We start from the raw sequence: 27,198 nt of genomic DNA on the forward strand, positions 1-27,198 counted from the left end.
TCTATTATTGCGATAAAAAGTTACGCGCACACAAAATCTAGCGCGGGCAAGCATCAGACGTCAATCGAGCGCAAAGAAACATCAGGGAGAGCGAACCCGAGTGAAGCAGACGACAAATGCGAGAATCCCTAAGCCCCCTAAGCCGACGTCAGGTAGGCGCGCTTCGCAGCGCCGCCCGTAGTCGCGCTCACCGCCAATACCAAAAAAAAAAAAAAACCCCGAGCTTTTGCATATTGCTACCTTTTATAACGCCAAAATAGGTAAGAACCGGCGGTTTTAGCTGCGTCTTTTGAATGCTTGGGGTATAGGTTTGAGTGGTGCTTTTGACGTATGGGATATCACCTTCGCCGGAACAACCGCCAGATAATTGAAAGGACACTGTTTTAGTGCTGTGCTGCTGCATGAGAGGAGCTACCTACGCAAAACTTCCTTGGACAACGGGATAAGCGCAAACTTGCTGTTGTAGCTGTTGAAGTATTATTGGGCTTCCTCGAAGAGATTGGCCTCGCTGACAAAATGTGTGTTGTTTGACGGCATTGGTGTTTCCGCACATTTTTCCAGCAACCCATTCTACTACACTGTGTTCGCCATCACGTCGACCAATCAGATGCCGGCTCGTGGCTACTGTACGGTGCAGCCAACTGGAACGCGTACTGAACTAAGTAACCTGTATCCGGCTATTGTAAGTAGGCCAATTTTTGCTCATATTTTTGTTAGATAAATGGGATGCTGAGTTAGTGTAACCCAACGTTTCAACTTCTGCGTGGATTTGTAACCCTACCTGCAAGTATTGAGTACTGTAATTCGGGCCAGCAGACATTTTAAAACAGTAGTCATTATTCGGGTATATAAACTCGTATACTGTGGTACGTCTGTTTGTCTGTCTGTCTGTCTGTCTGTCTCTCTGTCTTTCTCTCTCTCCCTCCATGCGTCCGTATTTCTGTCTTTCACTGAATTCAAGTACATGACCGAAAGACATGCGAAAAAGTGCTTGAAAACGAACTACATAAATATGCAAAGCCATAGGAAACTCCTACATGTCAAGATTACTGTCCGCAGAAGATGCCTAGGGCATAGTTAAAGCAAGATATAGGGGCGTAGCTTTTAATACAAGCACTATTTTAGGTCAAACTGCATGCTGTATAGATTTTAAAATAAGAAAAGAGATAACCATATAGATTTTAAAATAAGAAAAGAGATAACCATGGGTTTAAAATACTGTTCAAAAGAGGGGAGCTACCGGGAGACGCGATTTATTTTTATGTAAGTGGAGACTACCACTGGGCAAAAATAGCCGCGAACGGGAGTTGGAGTAAAACCGAAAAGATGTCAAGTGACCTTTTCCAAACACGAAAGAAAACTAGAGAAACCTCTATTTTGTTTGCCATCGGAGGAGCAGCAGACGACAAGGGAGTGAGAGGTGGGAAGACAAAAAAAAGCTTGGGTGTTGTTACGCCACAGCGGCTGCGGAGGTCCATCATCTTGCGACGTTTTCGGTGACGCAATCATATAAAGTGCCAATTTTCGACGCGTTCATTTGACCAGAATTTTGTCTAATTCGCAAGGTGGAATAAGTTTCTGCAAAAAAGTTTGTCATTTTTTTAATTGTACTTATACAGTTTGCACATGTTAAGGCTGCTGGTGGTCATAATATCATGTGCCGTGGCCCTCTAGTGCCTTAGCGTTCACGTGCTAGCTGTGGAAAGCACATAAGGCATAGTGCTAGGCAACTGACGGCGGTTCTCAGAGATCGTAACACCTGGGACGAGTGTGGTCGCTCCGTGTCATGAGCGATGGTCATAAATGCTTGGCGCTTACGGTGACAACGGTTTTTGAAATCCTCCGTTATTTCTAGTCGTTCTTTCTTTCAGAACTACGTTATGGCATTTCCTTTTTGACACTCGTTGTAGTGGCGGACGTGGCCGCGTAACCCAGAGGCTTCGAAAGCCAGTCGGTTAATACAGTCATAAGTGTTCGAAACTCATGAACCACTGGCGCTTTTCATACATCTCCCCGTTGTTTAGCGCAAACAAAACCGTAGGTGCATTTTAGGCCGAATATACGTGATTAACCGGCAGCGCCCGCGTCAATGTAGTTAGGAACGCTGGTTGTGTTGGTTTTTACGATAGCAAGTGAAAAAAAATAGCAGTGCAGCGCCATAAGGTGGGGGAGGAAAATTAAGCACATAAAGAACAGAACTCCCGCAGGCGCAGTTTCAGGCAAGGGGCGCACGAGCGCTGCGAAGGTGACAAATTTGGATTGCATTGCGCGTTCGCAGCGAGGAAATAGTGGCGCTACAACTAATTATGGCGAATCGCTGCTCTGAACTTCCGACGGCTTTCACAATGAGCGGAACGGCTTTTTATTTTGTAGTGCCAGCGAAGGTTTTACCAAAAGGGGAAAAGAAGGGGGTGAATAGAGTTGAGGGCTTTGCGGAACCTCGTTTGAGAACCACTGATACTGTGGTGCTTTCAAAACGCGTTGGCTAACTACAAGGTCTTTCCGCCACCAAGAGCAGGGTGGACAGCAAGATCCGCTTTCCTATCATCGGGTCAAACTTACGCAGTCAAATGGGGGAAGGACGAAAAAATAAAATGGAATCTAGAGAAAGTTGCCCGCGTATATGCGCAACAAGCTGCAAATGTCGTCGAAAGGAGAAAACCTTCTCCCACCTCTGCCCTGTAAGTGCCTCTTATCTCTGCACCCCTCACTTCTCACGCTGTTCCACTCCCGCCTTTCTCTACCCTAGATAAACCGGTGGAATTTTGCTCAAGTCAATCCAATTTTCCTGTGTTCCATCCTAGCACACCATCTATTGGAACCTTTCGTTACTGTAGGACTTCGGATGCCCCGGCGAAGTGTGGGCTTGGGCGCTCCCTCATTTCGTGTCTTTGACGGACGAACACTCACAAAGGGTTTGCCTCGTCTCCGTTTTGTCCTGTGTATACCGCTGCCATTTTACCGAAAAAGGTTTGTGCCACCCAGATAGTTTAAACTCTTCTGAGGTTCCTTTCGTATTTGTGGGTGGAAATATTGCTGGTCACTGCCGAGTACGACTTCATTTGCCTCAATTATGCCTTATATGTTCTCCTTGCTCATCAATGTTGACAAACGCAAAATGTACCAAATTTAATGTTCTCGAATGGTTTTGCCTATATAAAGTTCTCGTCTCAGAATACTTTTCTCTTTCGGCGGGGTCGCTTAAACATCCATACAGACCATCAGACAAAGAGTTTTTGGGTTAAGTATCCCAAGAAAGACTATCACCTATGATATCAAGAGAAGGTACAGTCTTTGTCAAAATTTTCTACTCCAAGACGGAAATGCGCACGCCGCAAAAAAAAAAAAAAAATCAGTGTACAAGCTTACGTACTGAGCGTGGCTGAAACGTATATTGTGAGAAAGCAAGATAAAATACCTTTCGTTCTTACTGAAATAAAACTTTTTGACACATGTTAAGGTCACGCTTATTCTTCGGACGGTTTGTGTTCCAGTAAGCTGTGCATGTTGCGCTTAGCTCACGAGGGGGGTTAGTGGACATAGCTGTGCGTTGTCACCGACCACCTGCTAAAGGAGAGAAGCAGTCCCTTTTTGAGGCTTTGTGCGGCGTTGCTCGTTTCTAGAACACATCGCGTCTTGCTTGCCTAATTGTTAACATACACCTCCGTGGCTTGTAACATCTCTGCATTTACGCCACGGGGGACATGTAGCAAAAAAATCAAAGTATTTTTTTCGGTACATGCCCCCAACTTGACCAAACTTGTAAGTTCTGGCCGCGTCCACGGCCAAACCTCCCAACTTTATTGACGTGCGATCAAACGTATTCGATCTTGATCCATCCTTTATTTTGGCATTTTTGAGTAAAGAACGCAGGAAGGGGTCAGGACTACTCTTACCATCATCATCATCATAACCATTATCAGTGAGTGCGGGTCCACTGGAGGACAAATGCCTCCCCAGAAGTTTTTATCTGGTGATGATTATTATTTTAGAAGATTTTCCAAATTCATTCTACACTGAGTTTCTTGTTTCCCGAACTTGTAGTACCGTGCAGCAGAAGCCACTATGTTACCCTGTTGGCCTTGGGGTCCTAAGATTTCTGAAATTAATTTTTAACCTTAGTGCACTTTGTCTTGATTCAAGCTGCGCTGTCTGCCACCCCAGTTTGTCTGCTACGATTACTTCCTGTCCCTAAGAATTAGGTCATCCTACAACAATTCCACCCATTGGTTGTTGAGCTGAACTCATTGTTGAGCTGTTGAGCTGAACAGTTTTGTAAGGCCATTAAATTAACGCGCCACGCTCATACCTTATTGGCAATACAGATGTATAATGTCTGCTTCTAGGCGACCGAATCACCTTACTGGTCATTATTCAGTAGGACTTTCTAATTCCACCGCCCTTCCCATAACAATTCCATGCCAGAAATCATTTTCGTGGTTGGAATTGCTACGGTAACAGTTCCAAGTTGGTAATATTCATCCATTGGCGGAAACATTTGATTCCCAAGGCAACGGATGAAAGTTATGTTGTGCTTCATAAACTGCCTCCAATTTCTACATGGTCATCCTTAACCCCTCGGCTCAGCTTTGAGACGGCAGTTCCTGAAGCATCTTGTCGGAGTTCTTCTGGCTTGGCGTCCTTCTAGGAACTTCGGCCGCAGCACCACCGGAGCCGATGCTTCTGTAGGCTCTAAGCTGCAGGCTCGGAGGTCGGGCTGCTTCCAGACGCGGCCTCGAGCTTCTGTTTGAGGGCTGCCTCCCCACACGCGCTTGGTTGGCCTCTATTCTTCAGTTCCTCGGTGTTGACGCGTCGACGCCGCACTTGTTTCTGGCATGCTCTATCAATTACGCACGCAAAAACAATGTAATGGTCATCGAATATGTGCGCCAAGGCTACGTTTATACGCTCGTTACTGTGCGTTGAGAGGAGCAGCTACGAACACAGTTGGCTTGTTTATGGTTTTCCTTGTGCACGCGCACACTGGTGAATCTGTAGTTTCAGTTTTTTACCTGTTAAATGAACCATTCCTGCCGTAACCATTACCATGGGGGAACTGAACAATTATTTTGGTAGCATTTCACCTGAGGGTATTCTTGCCATGCCGATAGTGTGGCAATCGGATTAACTATTTTGCGTATTTCTTCTCTTGCGCAGGAACACTTCAAGGAGCTCCTAACTAGTGAAACCCAGTATGCGAACCAGTTGGCCATAGTTGGAGTGTCACTGGAAATGGGAGCGCTGGTTTACTATCTGAAGGACGATTTCACCGGGCCGGCATCAACGGACATCACAGATAAAGAATGCGATGCAGCTAGTATTAGCAGCCCAGACATGGTAGTACCTTTCAACTGATGTTGCCTTTACTGTTGCAATTTAATAAATGAATCATGCGTACGAGTATACGCATTCTTTTAAAATCTCACTAACTGCGGAAGACGCCCACGGCCAAATTGATCACTTGGTGGCGCACGTACATGACAGCTGTTTTACTGACTTTTGTTGGCGAAAATACCTCCCACCATTGGAGCAAACCCTTGCGTGTATTCTTATCAGTGTGAGGCATCCACACTCTAGCCATAATTTGCTTATTGTGATGTCTGGAAACATTCTATATCTTCTAAATATATTCTACTACGTGTTTGCGTATGCCTGCGCATAGGCACCACAACGTTAGTATAGAGACGACATTGCGTGGCGTAGGCAGCTTCCATAGCTTCTTTCTGTCCAATTCGATGCCCTTTTGCCCTTTCGCCAACGAGCACTCGCTAGCGCGTCAGTATAAGCGTGCGCACGTTCTGTGTACTAGTTCGTGGAGCAGTGAACATTACGGCCCAAAAATGGTGAACTTAGTATATAGAAAAAATCGGCCGAAAACAAAAAAGCCAACTGCAAAACAAACAACAACAACAAAAAAAAAGAATGCGCCTCGCGGTTTCCAACTTGTGACTTGCAGAATACACACATAGGGCTCGAGAACACTCGGCCACGGGCCAGCGCTGCCAGAGTTGGAAATATAATGTATATAATGTATAACCAGTTTACACTTTGATTTATTTTAGCATTTCAAGCATCTTAGATGACTATTTGTGGTATAGCGCTCGTGCAGTAAGCGTCCCCCAAATTTCCACAATATCTCACCTCTAGCAATTGCATTTCTTAGACGGAAAAGCGTTCGTAGATGTGTGGTCGTGCTGCTGACCGCTGTGCTTGTTCACCCCGCACAAAAAGCGCTTTCTTCTCTCTAGTTTTACGCCGTACGGTAAAAGTCTCAGTTGATTTTATTTCCTTAGTACTTATATTGACTTCGCTCACTCTTCTCCTGCCTTCAAGTTGCCTTAGAAAAATCTACTAGCGTACCAGTCAGCGAAGCATCGCATGTGCACTTCTGTGAAGTGACTTGGACTTGGAGCTTGATACAGTGTACAAACTAACAAAGTAAAGGCAGGTGCATTCTTCCATCCACAAACGTGTGGTGGCTTAGTTTCAACTGAGCGAACGAATTGCGTCCGTCGGCGGCCGGCGGACTAAACGCTGGGCCGACTGACTCTGTCGGAAGGTCGGCGAGCCGTGCAGTTGCGCAGTCAAGCCAAGTCATCTCCTCCTGACGTCACACGAGAACACCACAGAGAATGGGCGAGGATGCAGGGAGGAGGACAGCATTTCCGAATAGATTTTTCTACTAAATAAGTTCGCGTAAACACACTCAGAGTGGTCGAAACATGGCCTATGGACTCCGGACTACTATTTGCGGTAGTAATCCCACAATGTTTACAAATCACTTCAGTGTCACTTTAATAATGTTACATGGCGGCAGAATTGATGAGGCGATCCATAGTTGATGGGATGAGATCTATTAACAAAGAGATGCGACGGACGTATTTACATAATGTACATTTCGGCCGTAAGATAGGGCGCACAGGGACAAAGCCACTTTTTGATCGTCGTAGTCATCTTGTGTAAAGCCATGACCATATGAGGAAACACCCTTCGTGTGTCCCTTGACAATATGAACAAAGAAATTTGCTTGGTAGATATTTTTGTTAATTAAGTGTCCACGGGCCATACTTGCCAGCGTGCAGGTGAAATCGGCACACAACCATGTGTAATGACTAAGCCATAGAACAGTACCAAATGCGAATGTTGCCGAAACCGCGCTGCGAATATAAAATCAAATATAAAAATTGGCGCAGCTTGAACTGGGGATGCAATGCCGGAGAAACAGTACGGCTGGCGGCCCGTCTCTTTATGTCGTTGACCCGGCCGCTGCCCCTCACATGGATTTCCGAACTATCCGTGAAACTCTCCCGTGACTGGCAGGTCTAGATTGTTGTGTCCGCAGCCCTTCACGTCTCTCCGAGAGTGAACCTCGTTGGCACGCGCTGGAACCCGCGACAACCGGTTCGCAAACTCGGCGTCTGTAGCGCGAAGTAGGTGTCTGTGCTTTCCCCTTCCGACGCGAAGGCAGGTCAACGGGTGAGGAGAACAAAACGAGAGCGATAATGCCATCAACTCTGAGCAGTGTGTTCACCACGGCGGAACTAAAGGGCGCTCATTACGAGCCGCGCGTACGTGTACGCGAAATATTTTAAAGCAGGGCTTTACTAATCTCCTCCAGCAGTTTTGCAGTCCGCCGCAAGTTGACCTTCATTTGACCGCAGCTGTGACGCACTCCTTGCAGCGCATTACTTGACTCGCCGGGTCCGCATTCAGCTAGCCCTGCGCACGCGGACCAGTTTTCAGTCAGTTCTGCTCAAGTGCGATGCGGAAGTTGCGGCGGGAGTGGGTGCTCAGCTGACAGACAGCCGACAACCCCCGCAGCCTCGTTGCTTTGCAGCTGCTGGCCCACGCATGCGGCGCTGGGTCGGGAGCCCCACAGCGGCGCTCGTGGCCCTCCCTTCGTCCTTCGTTTTTCTGCGCTGTCAATTCTTGTCGTAGACCCAGTAGGAGAAAGCGGCAGCCGCCGCTTCTCTGATGGGGGCGAATAGCGATAATCCCCGTGTTTTAATGCACTTTATAAGCGACCCCAAACCATCCACCGCCGGCGGCGGCGGCGGCGGCGTCCGCAGTGCTTCTCTATATTTAAAAAAGAAACAGCATCCGGCGCCAGGTTTCGATCCGAGGACTTTGCGGCCGCAGCGCGACGCTCTACCGACCAAGCCACGGACGCGACGCTGATATCAGTGTTAGTGACGCGCCTTATATCTTTAACGCATTCAAACTACGTCGTCAGCGGCGTGCGTTGGCGACTCAGCGGCGTTATAGCGGCTTGATAACTGCGTGGTGTACACGTGATACTACAAACCCGATGGAAGAGATGGAAGAGAAGGCGGCGAGGCGGTGGGCTGCGGGGGCCGAGCGCAAGCGCCGCAAGCGGGCCGACAACCGTGCATTCGCACTTTCACATTCTCCCCCTCGGGGAAATGCGGGGGATTTTTTGAGAATTCGGCGCGCATTAATTAAAGATCCCCACGTGGACGAAATTAATCTGGATACCTACACAACAGCGTGCCTCATTGCCTGGGTAGCGTCGGCGCGTTAAACCTCATAATGAAGATCGAGGAACAGCGAACTCTAAGGCATGGAAAACGCGGGGAGCTGGACCACAACCGTAGACAAAGCCAGGCTTTGGACGAATACTATAAAAAATACAGGTAAATCAAAGGTTCACCAAGTGAAACCAAAAATCTACCATACTAATCCAAGCTTTTGCTTTGCATATTCAGGGTTAGCTGAGGTTAGCCGCGGCCATTTTTAGATGCAACGCATCCCTTTAACTCGCCTTGTCCCGCGTTGTCCCGGCGTAGTCCGCATCCCTCCCCCATTCTCCTCGCCGCAGCAGCTGCGCGCTCCGCCGCTCTCACCGCAGCGCCATCTGTGCGTCAGCGCGGTCAGCGCGCAGCTTGCGCTCGGCTGCGCTCGCTCCCGTCGCCGTGCTAGCTGTGCGTTAGCGCGGCTTGCGCTCGGTTAAAACGCAACGGCAACCCCCGATGCGTCGCATCTACCCCATGGTTCCCCTCGCGGGAAGATGGTGTAAATTTTTCTTGGTATTTTTTGCGACCTGCTCACGTGCCGCAAGCTCACGCACCGCAGACAGACATACAGACAGAGAACTTTTATTTTTGGTCCTGAGGAACTACGTTGGGGCTGCAGTTGCGGGCCGCTCCCACGTAGGGACAGGCAAGCTCACGCGCTAGCCTGGACGATGCCGGACGCTCTTCACGCGGCGCACTTTCGCACTCTCGGTAGGATTCAGTTTTGTGGCAACGCTCCACCGCAGCGCAACTAAAAGCTTAAACAGCTCTGCTGCTACAAAAATATTCAAATTATTTTTAGTTACAGGACATTACACACTACTTAACGTTCACCTTTAGAAAATAGCTAGATCCGCATGACTGAATACGCATGTGGACATCCGTGACAAGAAAGACTGATGTTTGATACAGCCTCAGGGGTTATTCTGTAGGTGATGGCTTTTAAAACATGTTAATAATAGCCTGCTCCACATAACAGTCTAAATATGATCCTGAATGGTCATCAAGTTGCCACGTAAAAATGAATAATTAAACCACATTTTTGCGAGCAAGAAATAAGCGAACACCGATAAACTTCTGGAATTGAAAATACTACTTCACTGGTACAGTGGCTGTGCTGCCTAGATAAATGGGATTTTATACAACGGAGGGCACGACTTTCACTAGGTACTCTGCGCCATGACGAAGTTTGATAAAGGTAGTGGGATTTGGGGCCAAAAGTGGCACTGGGAAAATGGACATGCTCCCACACCGAAGGACGCTGTTTTCCGTACAGAGATTGAACAAGCACTTTTGTTAACTTGTTCCAGCTGGGCGCACACAGCGCATAGTCGGGAAGTGCAACGTGCACTAAAAAACCTTGAACTCTAATTTTAAAAGTTTTGAACTCTATTACCTTTGAACTCACACGCTAAGTGGGTGTGAAAAACATCGCCAAATATGTGCACCTAAGGCCCGAAACTTGTTTGTCATCAGGCCTTGTCAGAAATCTGGCACAACTGCTATTGGTATAAGCTATTCGTATAAATGAACATTATCGAGACGCATTGCTTTTGGAATACCCATGCCGTTCTATGTAAGCCCAAATATTCTCAGAACAATATGTAGAATCATAGGGGTGTTTCGAAAATTTCTATTACCGATTTCTAGAATAAACTGCAAACCCAACAAGCTCTTTTTATTAGCTTTCTAACCTTCAAATACTTGCATTGCATTCCCGTATTTAGACTTTTACAGTGATACCGCACAACTTCACCGACGGCTATTTTGCCCACCTTGCACGATAGACGTAGACATACTTATTGATTATCGGAATTCTTGATGTCACAATAAAAGTACCGACGCTTTCGCCACGCTTGTCCAGGGTTGCCTGCACCCAATAGCAGGCCGTTGTAGCTATCCCGATGACCAATGTGTCGTTTTCCGGACGCAGAGCAGAGCACATCAGCCTGCCAGAATATCTAGTGGAGAATATATAGATACGAGCAAAAAAAAAAAAAAAGATAACAATGTTAGGACTCAGACGCCAATAATATTTCTCTAATATTCTGGCAAATGTGTGAGGGGTGGTGGTGGCAAAACGTTTAATGAGCCAGAGGGAAGGGGTATAAGGGCGTGGTTAGCCTCCTAAGGCCAGGAGGCCTCTTGTGCAGGCTGCCTCCAGTGCGCGCCGCACCAGGCCGACCTGGCGCTCCGGTGCGGAGCTGGTCAGCTCGGACTAGAGCACTGCACGGGCCTGATTTTAAGGCCCGAGCCCGGCCCGAGCCCGCTTTGTGAAGCCCGAGCCCGACCCGGGCCCGTAATTCATAAGTGGGCCTAGCCCGGGCCCGGCCCAGGCCCGTCGTCTAAAGCCCAGGCCCGGCCCGGGCCCATCGTCTCAATCCCAGGCCCGGCCCGGGCCCGTCGTCTCAAGCCCACGCCGAGCCCGGGCACGGTCTTGTCTTTTTTTTTTGAGCCTAGGGAGGGCCCGCATATGTGTGACCAGGCCTGGTCTTTGACGTTGAAGAAAATTTGTTTATTATATTTGGTCGAGTGTCTTCGTAGCGGGAAGTCAGACGGAGCATCTAGTCTGTACAAGCACGCCCTGAATTGCAAAGCAAAAATTAAGGGTTTAAAAGTACACGTAGTTTAGCTCACACCATCTGCAGTTCACGCCACATGGGCGCAATAATAGCTCGCATTCTTACACGAGAGACACCATCACCTTTGATGACCAACCAAACTTGGCAACTTCATGTGGTTGTTTCGGTCACAAGTTGGTATTAATGAAATTTCTTGCTCTCCATTTGAATCAACGAGTATGTGCGTGCGTTGAAATATTTTCCCTGGAGTGGTTGTTAAGCGGTGGCGCTTCTCTAGCACGCGAGTTTGATTTCCAGCCACGGTAGCCGCATTTAGATTGGTTCGACATCTAAAACACGCGTACATAGACATAGGTGCACAGCTCCAGGGTGGCTTAATTAATTCCTTACCCGCTAGGGCATTCCCTGTAACCGTATCTTTGATATGTTATACCCCAAAATATAAAATCTTGATGCAGTTCATGAAATGTCATTAAATTTACAGTATAGTTACTATCAGCCCTAGCAAAACGCGTTTTTAAAACAATGTGTACAACTAACATCAAGAAGCGCGTAAAAGTATACTCAGAATATTCAATTTTAGGCTCTTTTCTACACTTCACGTCGGAACTATTAACGGCCGGGCCTATGAATTCAAGCCCGAGCCCGGCTCGGGCCCGTGGCGTTGAGCCCGAGCCCGGCCCGGGCCCGTGGCACTGAGCCCGAGCCCAGCCCGGGCCCGCGGCACTGAACCCGGGCCCGGCCCGGGCCCGCCAATAATCGACTTCGGGCCGCCCGGCCCAGCCCGCGGGCCGGGTCGGGCCCGGGCTTTCGGGCCGGCCCGGGCCCGTCCAGTGCTCTAGCTTGGACTCCCACTGCTCAGGGGAAGGGAAGGAGTGGGGATGTGGGTGTTGGGGCAGGAGAAGACGAGGTGGTAGGTGGGGAGAGGGATGTGACTGTGATGAGTGGCTCGGAGGGGGCACGGGGAAAATAGTGGAAGATTTCACTCGCGCCAGACACCAAGCGGCCGCTGGGAAAAAGAAGCCACGGAGAAGAAGAAGACGAGGGCGTGGTGCGAGCAAGAGCTGCGAACCCGGGAAGCGCAGGGCGACCGAGACAGGGCACGGCTGGATTGGCATTCCCACGTCAGACGTCCGGTCGACGTGCCGTCCGTGACGAGACCGTCGCCATCGGTCACCAAGGCGAGCTTTCGTCTGGGTGCAGCTCGGGCACGAGTGACCGCAAGGCTGCCGCGTCGTTCCGTTCCGGCTCAAGCCAGGGTTTCTGCTGCTGCGAGGCCGACGTTCGTGGTGCGTCAGCGTCGGCCCCATGCTCCTACTCGGACCGCCGGGTTGCTAAGTCCTGGCCACGACTTCCGGGCCAGGTGTGCTTGGTCGCGGAGGTGTTCCGGAGCGTCCCACACTAGCTCGTTGGCGACCTGTCCGTGAAGCGGCCGGCCAAGTTTGCGACCCTCACCCTCGACGACCACTGCGCCCCAACAAGACATACCTGTGAGAGCCGTGCTCAACGCAACTGTTTTTGCGGGCCTAGCGACAGACAGCCACTGCCGTGGAAAGCTAACCGAACCCGCTTTGCGAACATTTCTTTTTTGAGTTACCTTCATTTCGTTGAGTGGCTAAATATGTTGTAAATACATTCCGTCCTGTGTGTGCGTCCGGCATTCCTCTCATTGGGTTCTGCACGATCCTAGCGCAACAAAAGTGTCGAGCCTGCCAGGATCAGAAGATTCCAGGATCCGCCCATTAACATCCGGAGAACTAAGTTGGATGCCGAGCGCATATTCGTGACGTGAGTGTACTAACAACATGGAAGTGGAGAAGTTATTGGAGATAGGGACGCAGCTAGGACTCTCGGGGCCGGAACTTCGGGCGTGGATCGGCACGCAACGTGCGGAGCAGCGTGCTGATACGGCGGCTGAGAGAGATAGGCTTAAGGAAGCTGCGGAACGAGAAAAAGAGGAAAGGCGTGAAGCCGACGAAAGAGCTAGGGAAGCCGCTGAGAGGGCAAAAGAAGCTGCGGAGAATGAAATGCGAATCCTCGAGCTGACGATCCGTCTTCAAGAAGGATCGCGAAACGCCGCAAATGCCGTTGCCGACAGTGAAACTAGCCCCAATGTATCAGTGATGAATCCGCAAAAGCTCCTACCCCTGTTTGATGAGAGACGTGATGGCTTACACGCGTACTTGCAGCGCTTCCAGCGCGTGGCGACTGGGCAAGGGTGGCCGCTGGAAAAAATGGGTCGTCTGCCTCAGTATGTACTTGTCCGGTGAAGCGCTGACCGTGATTGGCAGTATGACCGTAGAGGACTCGCTTGACTAAGCAAGGTAAAAAAAGTGCTGCTCCAGCGGTCCCGATTCACGGCAACGGCGTACCAGGAGATGTTTCGGAAGGCCCGGGCTGAAGTTGGCGAGACGGGAAAGCAGTTTGCGGCGAAGCTCTCAAGCTACTTCGATCATTGGGTGGAAATGGCCGACATTTCCAAGACCTACGAAGGTATCCGCGATTTGTTAACCTCGGAGCAATTCTGCTGTTGTTGCCACCCGAGACTCGTCGCCTTCTTGAAGGAACGCGAGTGTGCCGCTCTGGATGCCTTGGCAGACGTCACGGACCGTTTCCTGGAGCCGCAGAGCTTCGGGAACTTAGGGAAGCTTCCAACTGACGCGCCGGACATTACGCAGGGGGCAGCCAACACACCGGGGAAAGGCAACACAGAAGTGTTCTTAGGCGATTGTCCTGGACAACGCGCGCAAGTATGTCATACTGTGACCAAAGAACATGAAAACTGCTCCAAGCATGGCCGCCCAGGTGGCAGTTCCGACAATTGTCGAAGCGGGTCAGGAGACCAAGACAAAGTGATCGCATGTGCCATTTACGAGCCTCCAAAGAGAGTCTCGAAAACCAAGTCCCACAGGGGCCAGATGTCGGGCGCAACGTGGTTCCAACTATATTAACACCAGCGGTAGAAATTCGCCGTTTCTCGTCGAGGGAATCCCAGTTGTTTCTGGACGAGTGCTAGGAAAATTCGCCAGGGTGCTCCGAGACACTGGGAGTGACACAGCCATCGTCCGCCAAGATATGGTTGACGACAATTGCTTGACTGGGGTGACACGCCGAGTTGTTCTTCTTGACGGCTCCGTCCAGGAACTCCCAGAAGAAAGATCCAGGTCCACACACCCTATTTGGTGGGAGAGATCACTGCAGCTTGCATGAGTCGTCCCATCTATGACCTGATACTCGGCAATATTCCAGGAGTCAGGGAGCCTCACCAGCCAGATCTTGACTGGGAGTATGAAGTTGCTGGCAACAGGGAAACACCGAAGAGCAGCCTGGGACGAACACTACGTTCGGAGCCTTGCATCAGATTTCCGCCGTTGCAAGGACTGAACGACCGCCGACCACACGGTTCAACGTGCCACCGCCTTCTTGCACTCCTTTCAACCGAGATCGAGCACCCCAAGAGTGGCGCAAAGACTACACTTTGAGGTCCTGTTACCGAAAAGTTGGAAGGGAGTCTCGGTCCGCACGAGGTCACCGCTATACTTTCCTCGAAAGCGAAGGCCTCTTATATAGAGAGTGCCAATTTGCAGTGGGTAAGACGGGGAAGCAGATGGTAGTACCGAAAATCTCCCGGGAGTTCATCATCCGAGCGGCACATGAGAACGTCAAACCTCGACATGTGGGCATTCGCAAGACTGCTCAGCGAATTTTAGGCGACTTCTATCCGCCAACGCTCGGAAGCGCATCTAGGCACCGTCATCGCGGCGCTTCTGCGCCAATTGCCGGCGCTCCGTTCTGGCTCTCGAGCGCTGTCGCTCTTGCTGTTTGATCCGCTTGTAGCACATCGCGACGGAACGTAAGCTGACTTGCTTACCGGGCATTGCTCGAACCTTCCGGACTGTTGACTGTGCTCCCGTGTGACACCCAAGCCTGTCCTGTCTATAACGTCTCAGCGTCTACTGTCCTGTGCTTGTCCTTAGTCCTCTTAAATATAGTCTTCGGCGTGATAACCAGTGTTCGAATCTGCTTGCGTGGTCCTCGGCCCATTCATAACAGTGACAATGTGGGCAGTCGGGTGTAAAGAGAGAAGGGGAAATGTGGAATAGAAGGATGTGGTTAAAGTAGGTTTCGGTCTGTAGTCGGCGGAGGATGTAGGCCTGTTGGGCGGTGAGGGAAGGGGGGGGGCGGGTATCGCCGTCGGGAGTTAGTGTGGTGGGAGAGGGTGGAGTTGTACGTGGGGTCGAGAGGTGTTAGGGCTGCTGGGTCGGGGGGTGGGGGAGTTATTTGCTCGAGGCTAGGCGAGGGAAGTGCCCGGGTAATGAGTGCGCGGGCTGCGGCGTGGGCCGCCTCATTCCCTGCCAGGTCGGAGTGGCCGAGGGTCCAGAAAGGTCAATCTCTTCAGGGAGGCGTTGAAGGAGGTGAATGGCAGCTGGCGGGGCGAGGACGGCTTGGTAGAAGCGGCAGGCTTGCTGCGAGTCGGTTATTATGGTCAGGTAGGGTTGGTGGCAGTGGGACAGGGCAGCGTGGGCGATGGCGAGGGACTCGGCGGTGAGCGTGGGGATGTGGCGGTAGGAGGCCGCGGTATGGATGCGGCCCTCGTTGTTGAGGACTGCGATGGTGGTGCTTTAGCGGATGGAGGACTGCGCTATGTCGGTATAGCGGGTGTTGGGATCCGAGCCGTAGCGTTTTTCGAGGAATCAGATGCGGGTGTTGTGGCGGCCTTGGTTGTAGAAGGGGTGCATATGCTTGGTGACGGGAGCTACGTGGATGCGTTGACGAATGGAGAGGGGAATACGTTGGGGCGCGTGTGGGGTGGCAGGGGCAGTGCGTCCGATGAACTGAAGTACCCGTCGACCAGCTGGCGTGAGGGAGAGTCGGTGCAGGTAGGAAGTGCGTTAGGCTTCCAAGATTTCTGTGAGGTTTTTTTTTTTTTTTTTTTTGAGGCCAAGCTGGAGGAGGCATGTGTTGGAGGTGTAGGTAGGGAGGCCTAAGGCTGCTTTGCAGGTCTTGTGGATCAGAGCGTCCAGCTTGTTAGCTTCCTGTGTCTTGAGGTTGACGAAAGGACAGCTGTATGTAAGGCGACTGATGAGGAGGGCTTGAACGAGTTTGCAGGTGTCGGATTCTTTGAGGCCGTAGGTGGAGCCGCGGATGCGCCTAATGAGGTGGGTAAGTTGGGTGATTGTTTTGGGGAGCTGTGGGAGAAGAACGGCGCCGGAGCCGTCGTAATGAAAAGGAACTCCGAGTACGCGAAGGGTGGTGACTTGGGGAATGGGAGTGCCGTGGATGGTCACTTGTGGGTCCTAGGTGGATTGTGGGGGGCGGCCGCGGGTGCGGGCTCGGAGAACGAGGAGGGCTGACTTGCTTATTATTTGCTGCAGTTTTATTTGCTGCAAGCATGGAGAAAACCATCGACCTTTTCCTGGATCTTTTTCCGCCCAAGAAAACAAAATGTTCAAATTTTTCTCCAAAGGTCGCACTTCTGATTAGTAGCGCGGCCTATGCTCTGCTTTTTGTTGTGTGTATTCACCAAGCCTTTTGGGAGAAATGTCGGGCTACTGATCACAAGTCTGGCCTGTGCTAAAAAATGACAACTCCGTTTTCTTGGGGGAAAAAGATCCAGGAAACGGTCGGTAGTTTTCTCCTTGGTCGCAGCAAATGAAACTATTTTTTTACCAGTATAAAACTATTTTTTCCGGCACAATCACTGTGTGACTGCTAATTACAATGAAACGAGCGAGCCGTTCAAATCAGCCCGCTACCAATAGTTTCACAACTCAGAGGATTGCTTGGCTGACACAACCAAAGAGCAGACGACAAGTGAACGTCTTGGTGGCGTGATGCGCGTGATAAACACATAGCCTAGTTTCAAACGAACTGCGCATGCGTGCGAAGTAACCCGGAACGCCGGCAGGCTGCTCCCACGTACAGAATGACACGCACTCCCGTGTTCACCCCAACTGTGATCAAGATAGTACACCCACCACGAAAAGTTTTGGATAGATGATTTCGAAAACCGAAGCCAATTTTTCTACTGTCTGATGGTTCAGCCCCTGATTTTTCTTCGTCTCCGAAGCATCACATATCGTAGCATCAACACCTTATACATAGCTGGAGCTTAGTTACCAATAAGTAGAGAAATTATCTTTCATTTCTGAGATTTCTCCAGGTAAACTTTGATGCCCGGTGTACGTTTTCAACCACAAGTGAAAGCTTGCTTGCCGGCCTACGTGTGCAAGAGCTGAAAAATAGTCACGTTATCGCAGTTGTTATTACTGTTGCTAACGCTGCACCCACTCCTGCCGTGGTGGTTCTGCGAATGAGGAGTTGTTGTGCTGAATCCACGGGTGATGATTTCATCCCAGTTGCTTTGGCTGCTTTTCAGATCTAGGCGAAACGGAAAAACGCCCCTGTGTCGAGATTTAAGTGCACGTTTAAGATTCCTAGGTTATCAAAGTTAATCCCGAGCATTCCGGAACTGTGCGCATCTTAGCCCGGGTGAGCGAAACAGAAAAACTTCGAAGAAAGCAGTGTATCTTCGATGAAACATTGTCGAGTGGGAACATTGATGATAAGCGTTACGGTCGATTTATTTGATTGGTTTATTGTTGGGCTTACCATGACTAAGGTACACATGGGCTATAAGGCGCGGCTTACTGCAGCACAACGAGTTAACTTTGACTACCTGGGATGCATTCATGTTTCGAAGACACCACCCAATTTCATAGCTCAATTAGTTTGCTGATCGCTGCGCGCGTGTAAAGCGTCATTGCTTGCTTGGCGTATTTTAGCGCCTTCCGGTGCTTTCACTAAGACAGAAATGTCTTGCGAGAAGTGGGCATCTTTCGTACTCTAGTCTTCGATGGGAGATGTCATGTTAGTGCGTGGCATGCAGAGCTGTTAAATACATCTCACACGTATGCCCAGAAAGAAACTCCGATTCTATGCGAAGTTTACAAACAGTAAATGAACATAGTGATTTGAATGCACATGAATAAACCATACTCTAGGTGCCAATGAGACCTTTCCTTGCGACCTTGTAACTTGCCGCTCAAGTGTACTTGCAGGTAGATAAACGTGATAAACTGGCAAAATATTAGGGTAAGTTTTTTTGTGCATAACAAAACCAAAATAGTAGTCAACTAGGGATGCGTCTTTACTTAGCCATTAATAACTGTTGCTAACCAAGCGGTCTGCTTAAATTTACTCTAACCCACCTTGTTCGCTCAGTAGGTAAAATAATTTGCTACTGATGTAACGGAGTCTAATATCGCAGCGGCGGCAGCTTACTTTGTGAGGCCGAAAAGTAAAAATGCCTGTTTGCCGATATTTCATAGTATGTTAATGATCTCCAGGTGGTCAAACGTATTACGGAATCGTCTACTGCGGCTCAAGGGGTATCATATAAAGCTGAAACTGTGCTTTCAGACGTAACGCGGGTACAGCTTCGGTGGTTGAAATACCTGAAATATCATTTCGTGATACATTTATTGCGTACGTCTTTATGCAGGCAAAAATACTCCATGAATGGAAGAACCCCGACATCGTCGACCGGTTTTCTTGGCTCGCGTTTAACGTTCAGTTTGACAAATCGCTGAAAACCTGTAATATCACTTCTAACTACGCCAGAGTCCGCAATCTTAAAAAAAGCTTCGGTATCCCATGACCAATCTCCGAGGTGTTGAAGGATTAAATTATTGTCGTGATTTGTGTCAACACGCATTTATGACTCTGTGACATGAATAAAATGAACCTTTGCATATAAGCCTCCTGATTTCTGCGATGTCCCGACCTGCTGTGTTCGCTCTAGGAATTCCAACTTCTTCCTCTCCGAACTTCCTAACATGGGGACATCAGCGCATTTGAGGGATATCGCAATGCAACGCAAGGCTTAAGCGTTTGGTGATACCCAATCTTCTGTAGAGGCGTGTATTTCGAACACAGATCGACCAAAAATACTCCCAGAATTTCACTAGAAATAAACTTTTCAATGCGGGGGTTTTGAACTACGTTCCTGTATGGTCTTTCATTCGGGGTGGCATTTCTTTTGCTATGGATGCACTCTAAGACTTCTAGAAAACATATATAATAATGCACGTCCAAGAACACCCTCCACAAACAAAACCATAGATTCCCGATTCAAAAGAGAGTAAGACATCGAGATACCATCTCACCAAAACTGTTCACAGCATGTCTGGAGGGGGTGTTTCGAAAGCTGGACTTGAAAAACATAGGATTAAGGATAAACGGGCAATACCTGAGTCATTCGAGGTTTGTGGACGACTTCATATTGCTGAGTAAGAATACAGAACACCTGGAAACATTGCTGTAGGAACAACAGTAAGAAAGCACGGCCGTGGGGAAAAAATAAATAGAAATACATCTCATGTAATGAGAGATAATCATTAAAAAAATAAATCCTGTTCAGCTTAGAAAGTCCAACGCTAGAATTAACAGAATACAACTACCTCGCACAGATGGTCAGTGCTGACCCCAACCACGATAGAGAAATTCGACGCAGAATAGGTATGGGTTGGGGAGCACTCTGCAAGCACTCCAAATAGCGAAAAGTAAGCTACATCAGTCACTTCGAATAAAGGTCTATAACTAGTGCATATGGCCACTTATGACATATGGACCTGAAACTTGGCATCTTTCAAAACAACTCCAAAGCAAACTTAGCTCTTCTGAAGAGGCCATGGAACAAATATTGCTAGGAGTCACACCCAGGGACAGGAAACGAGCGACGCGGATCAGACAGCGAACTAGAGTAGAAGACATCATAGCTCAAAGAAACATCCACTTGGATTGGCATCAAGTGAAAGAACCGACAACCGGTGGGCTATTGAGGTACCCGAATAGATACCAAGACGTGGGTGTAGAGCAAAGAAAAGGCCACTATTTTAACGGAGGGATGAAATCAAGAAATTTTGGGGTGAACTGTGTACTCGAGCAGCTCCTTTTAAAGGAGCCATGAAGAGAAAACACAAGTGTGGTTCATTAAAAAGATTGCCCCGTTAGAATCATACTGGGAACCACTTTTAACGTAAACTTCGCTCAAATAAGTTACATAATTAGGAAAAAAGGGAATGGCCATGTGACCAACTAGCTAATTTCCTGCAGCAGAACCTATGATGTCATATGAGACAGCTCTGCGATTGGCTGAGGGCGGCAAAAGCAAACGCAAATTAGGCGTGTTTATAAGCTTGCTGAACGAGCTGTTTGCACTTAAATTTAGGGCACGTTCTTTTAAAAGCCGTAAGAATGGTGGGACAAACAGTGTGAGTTACGAAAGCACATGTAAACATAGAAGTACCGATGCGTACTGCTGTTGGTACTGCGCACACTATGCTTGTTTAGCTGCACAGAACTGCGGAGCTTTCGTGTCGTCTCAGACGATACTGGCCGATTGATTGATTCTACGGTGTCTTACGTGACCATATTTGTCGAGCGAGCACCATGTTTCAGGCAACCATTTTCTCCCAGAACAAAAACAAGGTCAAAAAGAAACCAAAGGCACAAAACGGCATGCCACGGTATAGTGGCGCCATCTAGGTTAAACGTAAACAAACGCGTGAACACCTCCATGCCAACGCTGCCGTAGAGGGTGGATACACCCTTTGAACGGTCCCGTACCGCTACAATTGGTCAACGTGCTCAACGAGTCGTTCTTTTTGTTTCCCAGGAACCCATCAACGCGAAACAGATAAGATGGTTCAGACTTCGCCAGTTAACTGCGTTGTGGCGATAATTGTAGCGCGGTTTTGATACAATGACTTGCTTCGGCGGCGAGCGAGCGACCCAAAATGGCGGCCCCAGCGTATACGTGTCTCCACCCTGTACGGCGTACGCGTGAATCAAGGGATCCAAGGCTGTAGGGCAGTCTTTGATGTCATTGCGGACCACAAAAATACACGATTTAGCGGGAAAATCAAACATTTACCTTAAATTGATTAATTTCAAAGCGAACAAAGCGTCGTTTGCATTCGGGCAAGCGCTGGGGCACTATAAAACACGAAATCTTTCGAATAACACAAACTTGTATTTTGTCTTCATGGCTCCTTTTAGACTGGAGTGGTTGGAGGTCAAGGGGAGAGGCCTTCGTCGTACAGTGGACCTTAACAAGATGATGATGATGATGATAATGGTAGCGTTTGCTACTCACTTCCGTTCTACCTCTGCAAGGGCTGGCAGTAGATGGCTGGTAGTAATGATACAAAAGTGGCGTGGTATATTAAGTATCCGGTGTTCCCACAAGCAGTGGTATAATTTGAAGACCCCTGCCCTGGGTTCGTGTTTTCATGAAAATTGCGGCAGTTAAAAGAGGCCTTGAAAACATCGACAGGTGCCGGCATTTCAAGTAGGTTGTATTTTCGTGACAAATCATGATGCAAGAACAACAAAACAAAACCCGGAGCCGACTTCGTTGGTAGCTCGGCATTGTGTTGTTCTACGTGATTAGCAACGGGGCAAGAATACGGCGAAAAGAACGAAAAGTGGTGCCAAGTTGGATGTTCGGCACCATGATGTTCTTAGTGGTTAGAAATAGCGCAGTAATACGGCGCAAAAACCAGAAGGGCGTTTCCAGTTGGCTCAGAGTTAGGCACCTTGTTTTCTATGTGATTAGAAATAGAAGCAATATTACGGCGAAAATACCCGAACGTGGTGCCAATTATGTTAGCAGTTCGGAGCCGTGTTGTTCTACGTGTTGAGCAACGGCAACATAATACTGTGAAAAAATTAGAACGCATGGCGAGTGGATGGCTAGATGTTCGGAACAGGGTTGTTCTATGTGATTAGCAACGGCCCATTAATAGGCGAAAAAACCTGATATGGTGTCAAATGGAATAGAAGTATTTGCTTGTCACCCGAAGCGCGTGCCATACGAATGAAAACAGAACAGGCGGTGAAATTCCAGTGCATGTGATTGACCGTGTACTCGTTTTTACGAAACTTGGCACTGCGATTACTCAATATTCTAAAGCGGAAAAAAAGTATCCACAATTGTTATGAAACTGCTATGGAAACAATTACTTGTTACATTTGTTCAATTGTAGCTTTCTAACAATAGCAACAATAAATCATTCTATCAATTTATTTTCAGTGCCAAGGAACGATGATGACGTCCGTCCTAATGGTGGTACAATAATGAAAAAAAAAATGCGCCAGTGCACCCGGTGACTGTGGTTGGAAAGCAAAGTTGTAAAACGCACCCATAACGATTACCCATGCGACGTCACTTAAATTACCTCACGTCGTTCTACAAATAGTGTAACCAGAGAGAAGTAAAATGCACCTAACGACACCCTCTATTACTTCAAAGAGATATTCTTTGTAAGGTTAAATTAATGCATGATTTGTATTGGTGTAGCACATGAGATAAAACTCTTCTTTTATAAAATATAAGGAAGCTTAAACCCGTGTTAGACGATCTTCTCTGTCTCTGCCGTTGCGGACAGAGGCAACAAGATCGGCGGCAGAGACGGAGAAGGAGAGGGAGGAGGATGAAATACTTCTATTCAGATTTGTGAACGGCCCAGAGTGCGACCCAGGGGAGTGGTTCCTTCTTCACTGTATCCCATATTCATTCCGCGCCGCCTGTGCTCTGTCCACCAGCTGAAGCTGGGTAGGCAGAGAGGGCCGGACAGCAGCATCTCCCATTGCTCTTGTTCGGTAGTTGAAGGAAAGAGAGGATGGTGATCAGGGCTAAAGTCGCTCACCCATATAATGTGGCGGAGTATTCCTACTTCTGAGCAAAGTTTACATTCAGCGTCGTAGCGATTCGACTGCATTAAGTGAAGACGCGTCGTGTGTGGGAATTAAGGAGCCGGATTGTATGATCCGTAGGGTAGTTTTTTGTTCATGGAAAGGTCAGGGTAAGATGAAGGTAGGGTCTATCTCAGAAGGCGATAATGCTGGGTTATGTCCCTGAACCAGACCAGCGGGTGACTGTCCTCGTGCAGCTCCATAGCAGGGGGGGGGGAGGGGGGGAGTAAAAACGCAGGTTTGCTGGTGGGCGTATTCGTTGCCCTCGATGGAGGCGCGAGCGTGTGTCCAGATGAACTGAATGGAACCATTTGAAGAGTGGCTTTTTAACACACACAGTGCAGGTCACGACACCAAACCCGACTGGTAATTCCGATAGGCTTGATGGGTACCGGTGACTACCTTCCGAACCCCTGGTTGAGTCAGAGCCATGGCGGTGGCTGCCTCTTCTGCTGCCGCCATGTCTTCGGTCTTGAGAGAGGCACAATAAAGAGGTTGATTCTGCAGGTGGCCACGATGATGGGGAACTGTTGCCCTCGATGTTGGGCGGTGTCTGTGTGCATAACTGCAGGATCCCCCCGAGGGTGGTGTTGCGCGCTTGAGCCCGTGCTTGTCAGTGACCCTCGTCGTGTGAGGTGTTCATATTTCTAAGCGAAGGAAGTATATTTCTTTCTTGTCGCAAAAAGTCCAGCAGTACATCAAGTGGAGTGACATTCTGGGCTGCCCAGCCAATCTGGATAAGGATGCGGCGACCTGCCGCAGTTCTATTCAATCGGAGCTTCTGGATAGAAAGATGGCCCACTATCAGCTCTTCCACCGTGTTGTACAGCCCCGTGCTAAGCAGCCTCTTGGGGACGCATTAATGGGAAGACCAATGGCTTGCTTAACCGCCTTTCTAATTATTATATAAAGCATCTTTATGTCATCATTGCCGAGAAGAAGACAGGGGTTTACGTAAGTGATTCTTGAGAGGACAAGAGCTTGAAATAATGGAAAGGTATCGGATTCCTTGAGGCCTAACTCCTTGGCGGCAACTGGCCTGATGATGTGCATGATTTTTATTGATGCTGTGTTTGAGGCGGTGGTGCAAGGATACATCACTCTTGGTGATGGCCTGAAGATCTAGGCCCAGGATCTTGATGCTGGGGATTGGAGCGATGGCCCCGCCATCAAGGAGTATTTGAATGTGCTTCTTGAGGTGTCGTTTGGCGTGACGGCAGACGACAATGACCTGAGATTTTTTACGTGAACACTTTAACGCAAAGGCTGTATAGCACACTGGCGTACTAGAAGGTAGATACCATGGGTTGGTGTGAGCTTCTTTTATCGCTATTGCGTGGCATTCAGGGAGAATGCAGGGGTTAAACCCATAGATGTGCTTGGTAAGTGCACCACTTGTCTTCCCCGGCTCCGCGTGGACTCGTAGCTAAATCGGTAATACAATGGGTTCTGGATTTGTTACTGTATTAGTTCCAGGTTCCATTCCTGGCGGTGCCAGTAAATTCTTTGATTTGTTCGCGGGAGTTTCCTGTTGACACCAACGGTCGCGAAAGAACCCTTCGTGGGTTGAGGTTAAGCGCTTTGCTTTGATGAAAAAACATAAAATGACATGACATGGAAAAATACGAAGAAGACGAATTGGAATAGGCGAACAATACCCCACAGTGGTGATATTCTCGTTCTTCACGGGGATTTAAGGAACAGTGATTGCTTTGAGGTTTAGACGTGACCATCTGGCACCTAAGCTTCAAGTACGGAGGGCATTGCGGCGCCCCCGGGCCTCTCCGGTGAGCATCTTGCCAAGCGCACGGCGGTTAGTCTTCGGTCGCCGTGACCGCTTTCGTGCCCAACATCGGGCGAAAACGGAAGCCGGCGCTGCATCAACGGCAGCTGCGTCGCTGCCAATGATTGGTATGTAACTGCAGTGCCTGCACAAGTCACCTCTACACTACTTAGAAGTGATCAGATGGACACTATAACGCAGTCCTCTGAACCACGGCTAACCTCGGAACCCCAGGAGATGACTGTGCCGCCTCCTGATCATTGCCCGATGGACGTAACAGTGCTGACACCACGGTTACCATCAGAGCCTGGGACGTCAACCGCTTCCAAAAGGCTACCAGACCCTCCACCTCAGGATGGCAAAAAATCGCCGTCTAACTGGGAAGTAACGATGTCGTATCAATCCACGTCTGCCGGAGTCCATGTCGTCCAAATCATCATACAAGATGATAATCAAGCCCAAGTGCAACTTCAACATGTCCCACGGATACACTCAGCAATCTGCGGCCGATTGCTCTAACATGTACCCTGTGCATGAAGGAGGAGGATAAACTTTCTTAACAGCATCGTAATGTGGTATGGGGCACTCAGTTTCAGACTTCATTGGTGACCCCTGACGCCACGGCCTTTTCCACCAGCCTAAGCTGGACATCAAGACCTTAGCTTGACAGCTCCTTCTCCCGCTGCTCACGGGAAGGGTGCGCGATTATTTGAATTTTGAGGTTTGGCGAGCACTCCAATACCGTATTGTAGAGAATGCCCGCGGCAGCGCAAAATTTGCACAGCTGGAAGTACTGCGTTGCATGAAGCAAGTCTGAGCGTATGCTAGCGTGAAGGCTCACATGGTGGCTGAGGGTATGGGTTGGTATCATCCCTCTCAGATCGGCTTCCGGCCTGACATCGGTGCAGAGGACGGCCTTGAAGCATCCTCTACTTCCGTACTCATAGAAGGACGCACTTGTATTCGTTTCATTCTTGCCCTAGATGTAAAGAAAGCGTATGACAAGGTGAGCCATCAAGCAATCCTACAGATACTACGCTGCCTTCGGTGCACGACACCTGACGTGTATTTTATATAGTCGTTTTTAACACACCGCACATTTTCAATTAGAGCTTGAGGACAGGCGGTGGGCTCCTTTTCAACATGCCGCGGGGTACCGCAAGGCTCGGTATTGGCACCTATACTGTTCAACCTTTCCCTTCTCCCGCTCGCTTGGACAGTAGGGGCATTGAAAGTTCTCTAATGCCTCATCTATGCGGATGACATAACGCTCTGGTCGATACTTCCAGACATTGCGGATCAAGAAAAGGCTCTTCAGAATGTTTAAATATCGTTGACACGTGCTGCAAACACGTGGGGCTCGTGATATCCCAAGATAAGACCGTGTCACCTATCGTCGGCCACCGAAGGGCTCGACAAAAACTGAAAAACCGTCCCTTTTTACTAAATCTTTATGGTGAGCCAGTAACGAAAATTACTGGTCCCCGCATCCTTGACCTGGAGGTTGCGGCCTGCGGCTTAGCTATGCCATGGATCCGGGAATCTAGCTGGCGCGCCTTTCAACTGCTACATCCAATTCGCCGGATTTCTATGAAATCGGGAGGGGGTCGCACAAAGATGGCTCGGCTTCTCGTGCGTGCAATCCTGCAGCCACGTATCACGTACCAGGCCCAGTTTCAGCGCATGACGAGGGCGGAGTGGGATCGTCTAGAGGCCATCAATAGAGAAGCGGTGAGGACAATTTCCGGCCTTTCTCGCGTAACGCCCATACTACAGGAATAAGCTAGCCTTAACACGGTAGATCAGTTGAGCTAACCACCGGCGACAGCTAAGATCTCTTTAAGCTCCGGTATACACATCTGTGGCTGCTTTAAGGTGGTATATGGGCCTCCAAATTAACGCCCCGTCAGACCCCTCTCCAGAACCCCCTCCTTGGACCTGAATATTAATTACTGACGGTAAGCCTATGGCTCGGTCAAGCCGTGTTGCGCCGCCACTCCCGTCCAGTGCTGGCCAAGCTATGTTTTACGTCGACTCCAGTATTGCAGGAAGCCTTACCACAGCCAGAGCCGTTGTAAATCCAGCCGTGTAATTTTGTCAAACATGCCATTACTACACCCCTCAGGGGCCGCCGGCAACACTTGCTGAGCTCAAGGGATTTCCGACGCCTTGACGACTATAGAGCTGCTTAGGCCAGACCAATCACAACCTGTCAACGTTTTTACAGATTCAATGTGAGCCATCCGAGACCTCCGGAAGGTCCTTCATCAAGCGCCCGTATCCCAAATGATCCACGCGAAGGCTGCGACCCGTAGCTTCAGAGTGAAGATTACTTGGGTCCAGAGGACGTCGACCCCTGGATAGCAGCAGGTGGATGCGGCGACTCCTATACCTCCACGACGCACCCACTGCCGTTGTTTTCAGTCGATGCAATTTCAAAGTGGGTCACCGATAAATAAGACCTTCGGCGCTTCACACCCGCACGTATTCCACCGTGTGGATCAAACCTCTCTGGTTGGCTCACCCGCAGTGAGGAGGT

This window comes from Haemaphysalis longicornis, unplaced genomic scaffold (assembly GCF_048455015.1).
Source record: "Haemaphysalis longicornis isolate Haplotype H1 unplaced genomic scaffold, Haemaphysalis longicornis Haplotype H1 scaffold_7, whole genome shotgun sequence".
NCBI classification, from domain to species: Eukaryota; Metazoa; Arthropoda; class Arachnida; order Ixodida; family Ixodidae; genus Haemaphysalis; species Haemaphysalis longicornis.